Source organism: Cornus florida, unplaced genomic scaffold (assembly GCF_030987335.1).
Source record: "Cornus florida cultivar Cherokee Brave unplaced genomic scaffold, ASM3098733v1 CherokeeBrave_3.0.0_Hap2_Chr10, whole genome shotgun sequence".
In the NCBI taxonomy this organism is placed as follows: domain Eukaryota; kingdom Viridiplantae; phylum Streptophyta; class Magnoliopsida; order Cornales; family Cornaceae; genus Cornus; species Cornus florida.
Genome location: NW_026775580.1, coordinates 23,910,861 through 23,921,914, shown reverse-complemented (window position 1 = coordinate 23,921,914; position 11,054 = coordinate 23,910,861). Strand labels below are relative to the sequence as shown.

At 37.6% G+C, this 11,054-nt stretch overlaps 1 non-coding gene across 1 annotated transcript; it reads right to left on the bottom strand.

Moving 5' to 3' along the window:
- Nucleotides 1-9,541: 9,541 nt before the first annotated feature.
- LOC132280612 (small nucleolar RNA R71) lies at nucleotides 9,542-9,648 on the bottom strand. The gene has a single exon (XR_009471622.1). It is a non-coding gene; the product is annotated as a small nucleolar RNA R71 (small nucleolar RNA).
- Between the last annotated feature and the right edge of the window lie 1,406 nt (nucleotides 9,649-11,054).

The following is an 11,054-nucleotide window of genomic DNA, read 5'->3' as shown; positions in this document are numbered from 1 at the left end:
GCGTTGCGGAGAAGTGTGTGCGAGATTTCTGTGTTGATTGTGTAGGATGGTCTATTAGTGGCTAGGTCGCTTAGATTGGTGTTTGTGATCCCGTATGTGTTTCCAAGTTAATTCTTTTCCTTATGTATAAGGAGTTTAATTCACCCCAGGTGAGATTGGGTATCTATGGTTGGACGAACGATGAGTAGCATGTGACAAGTTGTAGGGTGTATTTAAGTGCGAATTGTCAAACTCTTGTGAGAGTGGGGTTCGTTACCCTTTCCGTTGTTGCAGTCCTGGTAAGGACGTTGTTTGTTGTGAGTCTTGTTTTCCATTTAGAAGTTATGCGTGTCTGTGTGTGGACAGACCTATAAATGGTTTGTTATGCTGTTGGGGTTCATCGGTAGAGGTTCTGATCGAATGAGTCGACTCACTCCCTCAGAGGGAGGTGAAGTCTTTGGTTTCTGTAGAGCTCGTTTTGAGTGTGGCTTTGACCGGTGGTATATGAGGCACTAGTTGTCGAACGGGGATTGTATGTTTTCAATGTCGAGTTCTGGTGGTGGTGGCAAAGAATTGTCATGAATGAAAGATTGAGGATGATCAGGTAATGTGATGTGACTTATGTATTTAGATGTTTTTATAGGTGATTGATTCTAACAATGTTTTGAGGACATGTGTTGGTATTGTTGAACGTTATGCAGCTAGAGAATGATTATGGGGTTCCATTGAGGAATAATGAGAATGATGGACTTTGGTTTTGAGGTTTCAGACATGAGATGGTTGTGTTGTGTATTTTGACAAGGTAAGAATTGAATCGAGTAATATTATGAGTTGTTTACCTAGTATAGGTGTTATAAGGAAATTAAGGATTTTTTGCGCTAGTTGATGATTAACATTTAGTGCCGTGTTGTTTTTAGCCTGTTACGAGTTTCATGATTGAGGAATTATTGAGATTCTTAGAGCTGGTATGTGAATGTGTAGTTATTGAGGTTATGTGGAACGATGGATGGATAGTGAGTGGATTTCATGATTGTTTTATGGACTGTGTGAGACTATGTTTGAGGTTGGACCTGAGGACAGGAACGATGGTGGTTATCGCGAGCACCAACGTTTAAAGATGCACTAAGAGTGTGAGTGTGCAATATGGCCAAGTTTTAAATTTATAAAAGCCACTACTACCTCTAACTAAAAATATAGCTAGGGTGAGTAGGGATTGATGAGCGCTGAAAAATACGCATTTAAACCCCTTAAGCTTGGGTATTCTAGAACCTTTATCTATCTTATTTTCCCGCGTTAGATTGATTTTGTATTATTTCCATTTTCAGGTACTTATCCCTAAAATAAGCTAACTCAGCTAAATAAGAGCATAATTGAAGCAATCTTGAGATGAATCAAAGAAAGGAGCAAAGTGGGAGCAAAAGGAAGTAAGTGGTGGAAATTCAGAAAGTTCGATTGATCTCAGGAAATATTCGATCGATTGAAAGTTCATCGATCTAGACATTTCAAGATGGATCCAAGCTTTTTGGTCCTTATCCAAAGATCCCACAAAGTTCGATCGATCTAACTTTCTTCCGATCGATCGAAAATATTCCATCTTATCTAGTTGTACCACCACACCTACCACACTTGTCTCTTTCCCAAAAATATCTTCAAAATATCTCAGATTTGTCTTTATCCAAAAAGGCGCCGCCATAGAGGCTCGATCCAGCTTAAGTTCGATAGACCTCAGCTATGTTCGATCGATCTCACCACAAGTTCGATCGATTGAACTTCTTTAAGCCTCGAGAAAATTCAATTTCCAGCTCATTAAAAGTTGTCTCATATCCAATCATTGGAAGGAATATTGGTGTACGAGCCCAGCTCATTGGGGGTGACATTTAACCTACCTATATAAGGAAGATGAGCCATTCTATAGAAGAGACATAGAGATACACTAGAGACACAATTGATATATCATATTCTTAGTGAGGAAGAAAAGAAGAGAGGATGTGACAACCCTGGTTTTTAGGCCAGCATGTCCTGTGATGAACCGTAAACATGATCCGATAACGGATTCGAATGCGGAAGCGAAAACAGAAAACAAGACTCTAAGAAGTCAAAGTGACCTTCCATTAGGTCGTGGAACTCAACAAGAACTGATGCGGAAGCAAAAGATCGAAAATATGACAAATAAGCCCCCAGGGGCAAAATAGTCATTTATGAAAACTATAGATTCGGGTGCCACCGAGCACACCGCTGGAAGGACAACAAAAAACTAATCAAGATGGACTCAAGAATCGCATGATTCGGAGTCCGGACGAAGGAGAAACGGCATGACGAAGAAAAATGAGCACTTAAAGCAAAAAGGGTAAACTGGTAATTATCCAGGAAGAATCGGGTGTAACTGAGCACACCGTTGGAAATACAGCGAAAAATTAGTCAAGTTAAAAAAAAAAATTCACTTGAATCGGAGTCCGGACGAAGGAGAAAAGCTCAAAAGAAGAATTGACGTCGCAGTGGCCCGACGAGGGTCCATGGCGCACATGGCGCCCATGCGCGAGCCCACCGGCGTGCATGCTAGCGCCCAAAGACATGGCTGGTGGCAGCCAAGGGCTGCTGCTACATTTTTTTTGATCTGCCCAGAACTGAGGCTTGAAACGGAGGTCAAGACGAGTTTTTCTGGAAAAACACAAAGAAGAAACCCCCCCTAAAATCAAGTTTTCTACCCGACATAGCTATCAGAATCGAAAAAAACTCACTGTGAAATCCCCAAAATGCCCCTAGAAAGAGGATCATAAAGCTGCTAAATGAAAACTGGAAGCTGAAACTTCACGAGGGATTTCCGGTACTAAGACGACATTTTCTGGAAAAACACAAAAAAGAAACCCCCCCCTAAAATCACGTTTTCTAAGTGACCATGTCAAAAGAAGAAAATAAAACTAAGGTAAAAGGTCCATAATGTCCCTAGATCAGAATATGCAAAAAAATTGCGAAATGAATTCACAAGAGGCTCAAAACACAAACGATGAGGTTTTGCCCAGAAATGACTATGCACGCAAACGTAACTTACCTATTTAGACGCGCTACAATGGTCCATGGCTTAAAAATATAGCCGATGCAAAATCCGACCCCCCAACGGGCAAAAAGGCAAAAATGGACTTGGAATGGAAAACATGGAATCCAAAAATGCAAAACGGGATCAAATGACCGTTTGGCCCTTGGCCACACTTCATACAAGATTAATAAGACCCTATAAAAGAATAAAAATGGAATTCCCACACCCGATGCAACCGTGGTGAAGCAATGACTTGCGATTTTTCAAGTTTTTCATAACATTTCATGAAGTTAAAAAGTTGCATAGAATACAATATACATGTCATTGGCCTCCGGCCTCATCTCATACATATCAAATACATTGAAAGGAGTGTACTTAAGTACACATTACATACATAGAATCAAACATACATATTTTGACATACAAGTCTACAAAATGACATTTCATGCTAACATTTGCATGAAATGGAAACTTGAAAGCTACTCAACATCCAAGGAATGCTAGGCTTCACGAACCAAGTCTTCGTACCTAAAATATGCCCCAGTATCATAGGGGTGAGTAACATAAAGCTACTCGTAGGAGATGAGCACGCATCGACCTAGCATTTTACAAATTTATCACCTTAAGGTGAAACATGTTAAAGGGGTCATGCCACCTAACGTCTATGTCCAAGTGAAACTCGGGGAGCATCATAAGCTACCTTAAAGTCTAAGCAACAAGAATCATGATATACATACGTGTATGAAACGAATCATGGTTGGGATAATCTAAAGAACACGACAAGAAGAATGCTTGAGCATATATTAACATGAATTGCATTTTCAATACAATTGAACTAGGTCTAGAGTAATTCATACAACATAACAAAAGCATATTTGAATACAAGTTAACAAGAATCACATTATCCATGCAATTCAACAACAAAAGAGCGTGTTATACAATGTAACAAGGTTTAAGTTCTCAAAGCCATCAACTTAGAATCTAAAGCACAAAATAATAGTAGTGGTTCATGCCACCTAACGTCTATGTTATAAATGAATCAATAGGATCAATCCTAAGCTTTATTAGAACGTTAAAACATGATTTTCAATATCGATGCAATTTAACCAACATTGGAACTTCCAATACAATGCATAAAGCATAATTTCACAAAGTTAACATCCTGTAACTTAAAATGGAACGACAAATAGGAAACAACAAGTTACAACATCATCTAGTTATCAACTTGAAAATGAAATGCGAAATCAAACAAAGTGGATACTCGGACGTCACGCCGGATCAAACCGACAACATAGTTACTTTAGGGTTACTAGCCTTTGGGTAACCTCCCTATGTGCGCACTAGACTCTATATAGAGGGACTATCCCCCGTACTAGAACCACGTCCTAGCCATAGTCAAACAACGACATCCCCAAGTTTCAAAAATCAACAAGTTGTGTAACAACGCATATATCAACAGGAATATGCAAGATAATTAACTATCTACTAAGCACAACCAAATTTGGAAACCTATACAATACATGCTCTAAATCCACAACTAATATGATATAATGAATATCGAATCTTCAGTGTGCGATTTGTTACACGCTATGCATGAAAGATGTTAAACACGAAGTGTGCAAATCATTACACAGGGCAACAAATATATTCAATAAGGAAAACATATTTTCATGAATACAAACATAGCAACTATGTTATCTAATGTTCAAAACAAAACCAAATGAATATACAACAAGTCCAAGTCCATGATTTGAATATAGAAACCACTTCTAAAACGCAACTAGATCATGGAGCATATTGATAGAATTTAAATAGATAAACACAATTAAATTCTCTAGATTTCTGATTCAATTTCAATTAACCTCAATTTAATACATGTTAAAGGGCATGGCAATGTCATCACCTATATCCATCCTAAAACTCAATTAGGTTGTTAAAACAACAAAGTAAAACTTTAATTAAATCATGTTAATTTAAATCCCAAGGTTCTAAAACAACTTCAGATAGTCCCAATTTAATATATACTAGTAAACAAGCCATGGCCAATACAAATATCAAGTTAAAACCTTAATTAAGCTAATGGGACCACGAAATAGATTTTAATTAATTCTTTTAATTAAAATCTCTAGATTTTTCAAACTTAACCAAATGCTCTCAATTTAACATATCTTAGAGAACATGCCAAGGACTAATATAATGTCACATTTCAAGCTTATTTCATGCAAGTTACACCTATGTAAATTAAATTTTCACTAAAGTTAAATATAAAATAAAGGTTGCAATTCTCATGCAATTAATCCCAATTTAATACATGTGAACAACCACACCAAAGCTTAATTTTCTAGCATGCCACAATTCAATTCCAAGTTGTATATCACCATGAGGATTAAATCTTAAACAAGGAAATTAATTAAATGAAAGGTTTGAAAACCTCACCGAATATTCAAAATCAAATATATGTGAAGCTATATGGCATGTAGATTAAGAATATCAAGTCGGAATTCGAATGGAGTGAATAGTGCACTCGGGGCAAATTAATTAATCAAATTAATTAATAATTACTAATTTTCAAAACACCTCCAATTACTTTCAAATTCAACTATGTTGGAGAGCATGCAAAGGCCTAATTTAATATGCTAACACATTGATTTTAAGCTAGTTAAGGCCATGTGAATTAATCTTTCACCTAAGATAAATATTAAATAAAATCTTTAATACTTATTCAAATGTTCCAATTTTAATACACGACAATGAGCATATCAAGGGGTAATATAAAATCATGCTACATGTTTAAACCAAGTCATGAGCAACTGGAAAAATTAGATCCCGTACAAGAAAAATAAATAATAAAATCTCTAGATTTTATATTTAATCATGCAAACAAGTAGTATAAGCATCACAAGCATGCTATATAACAAGAATTTAAACCTAAAACATCCCCTACCTCAATTTGAGATGAAAATCTCAAATGCCATCAAAATGGAACGGCTCCGAATTCGACGAAACTACTAGGTTTTGTCGGGGACAACGCCATGAACATAACCCCCATGAAAGCCCCATCAAAATCATAACTTGACCTTAAAACCAAACTCAAGAAATGGTCAAAACTGAATTCTAATAAGGGGGAAAGGTAGAGCACGGCGAGGGGAACAACAAACGTTAAGGCCGAAGACTTTCCATCAAGGAAAAGTGAACCAAAAGAGGAGAGAGAAGATGGCAGCACCCCTTGGGCTGCCATGGGAGCTCCAGGTCATGCATGAAGAGGGGAGAAGATGAAAAATGAAATATCTCACCCCCCTTTTATAGAAATCTCAAAAAGTGCCCTAAACGGGCCCCGCCGGGTCCGAAAAAGTAAAATTTGAGCAGACGCACTCAAATGGCAAAACTTTGTGAATGAAAAATATTTAAAATGATAAAATATGAATAACGAAAGAAATGGCGTCAAAAACTGAGTCCCGAGCAGAAAGTTATGCCCAAAACAAGTTTGGCAAAAACTGAGGCCAAAAACCCTAAAACTGGAAAACATCGACTAGGAGGAAATTCCAAGAGTACAAAACTCAACGAAATGTGAAAATGAATCCCGTACGAGGATCCAGGCTCAAAACAAGACATTTGCAATAACTTTCATTAATTGCACAATGGCCCCTCCAAAAAGTGAAAACTGCACTTATGGCCTAGAATGAAAATATCTTCCAAAAATATTTTCTTAAAAACCCCTAAAATAAAATATCTTCAAAAGATATTTACAAAAAACACCCCAAGAAAAGAAAATAATTTCAAACAACTTTGTATCCATGCCCCTATGGACACCGGGAGCAACCAGAGTACTTTCTTGCAAAAGTAAAGATACGTATTTCGTGGAAACCACTCAAGATGAAGGCACGTGAAGTCAAAAACCAACTCCGAGCATGAGAAGTGAGGTTGTGCCAAAAACTGACATACGGAGATAAGACGAAATAGGGAAAATGACAGAATAGGGAAAAGACGAAATAGCGCATAGTGTCCAAAAACGAAAAATGAGAAAATGACTCGGTCCTCAAAGGAAGTTGTCAATTCACATGAAAGAGTCTCAAAAACCAATTTTGAGCACTCGAGATGACTCTAAGCGACACGAAACAGAGCTCAGAAAGGAAATTAAACGAAAAAAAATTCATTCGTAAAATTTCAGGAAAAAGGAAAGGAAGGCAAATGACCAGGTCGTTACAGAGGAGGCTAGAGACACAAGCTTGGAGTTCTTCCATCAACCAAGAAGAGAAGCAATCTCTACCATGAAGTTAGCCCTTAAGGGTTGGAGTACACCATCCATGATTGGCTAGACATCCTCTTGGGACTAAAGTTAGCCCTAAACATGCTTTCTACATCTTGATTTATGTATTTTTGAGGGGATTTGTATTGTGATACATGTTTTGACATATTTATATACATAGATCTTATTTATTCAATGATTTGTGTGGTTTAATGCTTCCAATTGATCATTTCATTCCATCCATATGTCTATGTATGCTAGAATAGATGTTCATGTGTTTGTCTTTAGATTTTGTGTTATTGATGCATGTCTATGTGTATTGATGCTATGGATCTAGAGATTGTCAAGACATAGTGCTTAATAGAATGCTCTTGTGGTTTGTTTGATGGTTCATACTCATTTCTTGATGGATTGTGCCTCTCCCTTAGTTTAATTTCATGTCATTAGCTTAATTGTAGTGTAGTTGTAGTTTAGATGTTAAATGGGAGAACAATCCATACTTGTTGTTTGATATTCCATGCTTATGAAAACAAGTAGCATATGTCTCTAACCTTGTGATGTGTTTGGATTGTGAGCTTAAAGAGAGTATTAATGGCTTAGTTTGATATATTGTGCTATCCACTATATTGCTTAGACAATGTATACTTAATTAGTCATCCATGCTTGTTGAAACAACCACACGCACACACACTATTGTTGCAATACATATTTTCCCCCTCATTAATCATGCATTAAGGGTGTAAAAAAGCTATGCTTAGTGGTGATCTCTAAAGCCCAAGATCTCTCTCTCTTATTTTCTCCCTATTGCATTTAATTGTTTACTTTAGTTTAAATTACATCTTAGTATAATTCAATCACCAACCAATCTTTTGATCACTCAACCTACTAACCCTAATCTCGATTCCACAACCTAATACGACCCACCAATCCCTTGGGACGATCCCTACTCGCCCTAACTATATTTTTAGTGAAAGGTAGTAGTGGCAAAATATAATGTAAAACTTGGCCACACTCATCATAGTCCAACATCACACTTTTTGCAAGCTTTGGTCCCGACACCACCAAGTTTTTGGCACCGTTGCCGGGGGTTGATTGAAGGCAACGTCGCATTTGTGGAATCAATTAGGAATTAGTACTCTTTTGATTGTGTCTTTATTTTATTTTCATTTTCATTTGGGTTAGTTATTGTGTTGGTTCTTGTTGGACTAGGTGCATTGAGCTAGAAGGTGAATAAAGGAGCATTTTAAGGAGCTAAGCAAAAGCAAGGAAAAAGCTAAAATCTAAAAAATATGCAAGGCTAAAATTGAAAATTGAATTGAAGTGCTAAAGGACCCTTTGTGAGCTCTTTCTTAACTCAATCTCTAGTTAAATCATCGGCCCACGTGGAGGCTTGTATTTCAATTCTTAGATAAATCGTGAGCCCATGTGGAGGCAATTTTATTATTCTTTGCATATTGTTGATAGCATGGGAGTATGCGATCATTGTATGTGGAGGAAGTTTGGTAATTTATTTGTTGCGAAGGTGAAGTGATTATTCATTGTTTGTTGATTGTTATGTTTTGTTGTGCATGTATGGTCATAGATCATTGAAACCTACTCTTGTCCCTCTTAATTTTCATCTTGAATCCGTTGTTCGAAACCCTAGGGGAAGAGGAAGTTTTAGTCAATCCATTTCATCAATGGAAGTACATAATGAGGACCATGTGGAGGACCTTGGTCATATAGACCAACAGGGTATCCTCCACCCCAATGTGCATCATGACAACATGCAAGTACTATTAGGCATGCCGAGGCCATTCATTCACCCACCACAACAACAAGGCTAAGTTCCATTAGGAATGCCAAGGCCAATGTATACTCCACAACCTCCCATCATCCAAGGCAATCAAGGTGCCCATGTTGCACTTTCAATTGCTAATCCTCCCCTTGCTTTAAGAGATCACTATGTGCCTAATGAATACAATGCACCCACATGCATCCAGTTGCCACCATTTAGAGCACACCACTATGAGATCAAACCACAAACCATTAAAATGCTTCTTAACTATCATGGACTTCCAAGTGAAGAACCTTACAGGCATTTGGATGAGTTTCTTGAAGTATGTTCCACCGTGAGATACACGGACATGCTGGAAGAGGTCTTAAGGCTTAAACTTTTTCCATTCACCCTTAAAGACAAGGTAAAATACTGGTTTAACAATCTTAGGCCTTTTTCAATAACTTCTTGGGCAGAAATGCAACAAGAGTTCTTGAAGAAGTACTATCCGGTTTCTGAGACCAGTGCCATGAGAACCTCAATTCGAGAGTTTTCATACGGGGATGGGGAAACGTTCCATGAGGCATGGGAAAGATTCAATGAATTGCTTAGGAAGTGTCCACATCATGACACGCCCAAATGACAATTAGTTCAACATTTCTTTGAGAGTTTATTTGATAATTACAAGGGTATGGTTGATGCTTCCATGGGTGGCTCTTATATTGATAGGCATCAGAATGACGTGTGGTGTCTTTATGAGAGCATGAGTGAAAATTCTTTGCATCGAACTTTATCTTCTAAGAATGGTAGGAATTCAAGTGGAAGGAAGAGTGTTGGCTTACATCAAGTTGACCATTCCAATGAAATAGCCGCCGAGATGAAATCCTTATCTCAAAGGTTTGATCAATTCTTGATCAACCAAAACTCGGCAAATCAAGTATCTTCCGTCCCTAACCATTCCCATCATGCATCCAATGAGACATGTATGACTTGTTCAAGTGTTTTACATTCTACTTCTAATTGTCCCCATGGACATGTGCAAAATGAGCATCATGAACAAGTTAATGCAGCTTTTATTAATCAAGGGAACAATCCTTATGGCAATCACTATAATCCTAGTTGGAGGAATCACCTGAATTTCTCTTGGAGAAACCAAGGGGAAGGCTCAAACCCTTCCCAAGGTAGTTTCCAAGGGAAGTATGTTCTGCCTCCGATGCAAAGCCATGGTTCCTAAGGATATAGATCATTTCAATCGCAAGGAAATCAATTTTCTAATTCTCATTTCCCTAATCAACCATCATATTCTCAAGGAAATTCTAGGAGTCTCGCTTTTGAAGAGAAAGTTTTGACCGCTCTAGGCACTCTAGAGGCGAACACTCAATTGCTTCATTCTCATTCTCAATTTATTGCTAAGCTAGAAACCTAAGTAGGGCAAATAGCTAGTACTTTAAATGCTAGAGAGAAAGGGAAAATACCTTTGAATGACCCCCAAAGCAACAATATGTTGTGGAGACTCATTCCTCATCGGAAAGTCTTATAATAGAGCATGTCAATGCGGTGACTACCTTGAGAAGTGGGAGAATCATTGACAACCAAGTGGGTGTGTCCAATGAAGAGAGTGAACCGGTGCAACCCAAAGTTGACACCAGTCCCGTTTCACATTCTATTCCTCCTTCATTGCATATGCATGGCCATTCGAATGGGAAAATGTTAAAGAATGATTTGAAAAGCGATTTGAAAACTGATTTAATGAAAAGTGATTTGCAAAATAATTTCAAAACTTCTTGTGTTGAAGAGACTTTAAAGAAAATTTCTGAAAAGGTTTTTGAACCAAAAGCCCCATTTCCGGATGCCTTAAAAGGATCCATTTCAATTGACAAGCAAAAGGCCAAAACAAATGAAATCATTGATGTGCTTAGGCAAGTGAAAGTTAATCTTCCGCTTTTGGATGCAATCAAGCAAATTCTGGCTTATGCCAAGTTTTTAAAAGACTTATGCACCCAAAAGAGGAAGAACAAAAGCCAAACACCTAGGAAAGT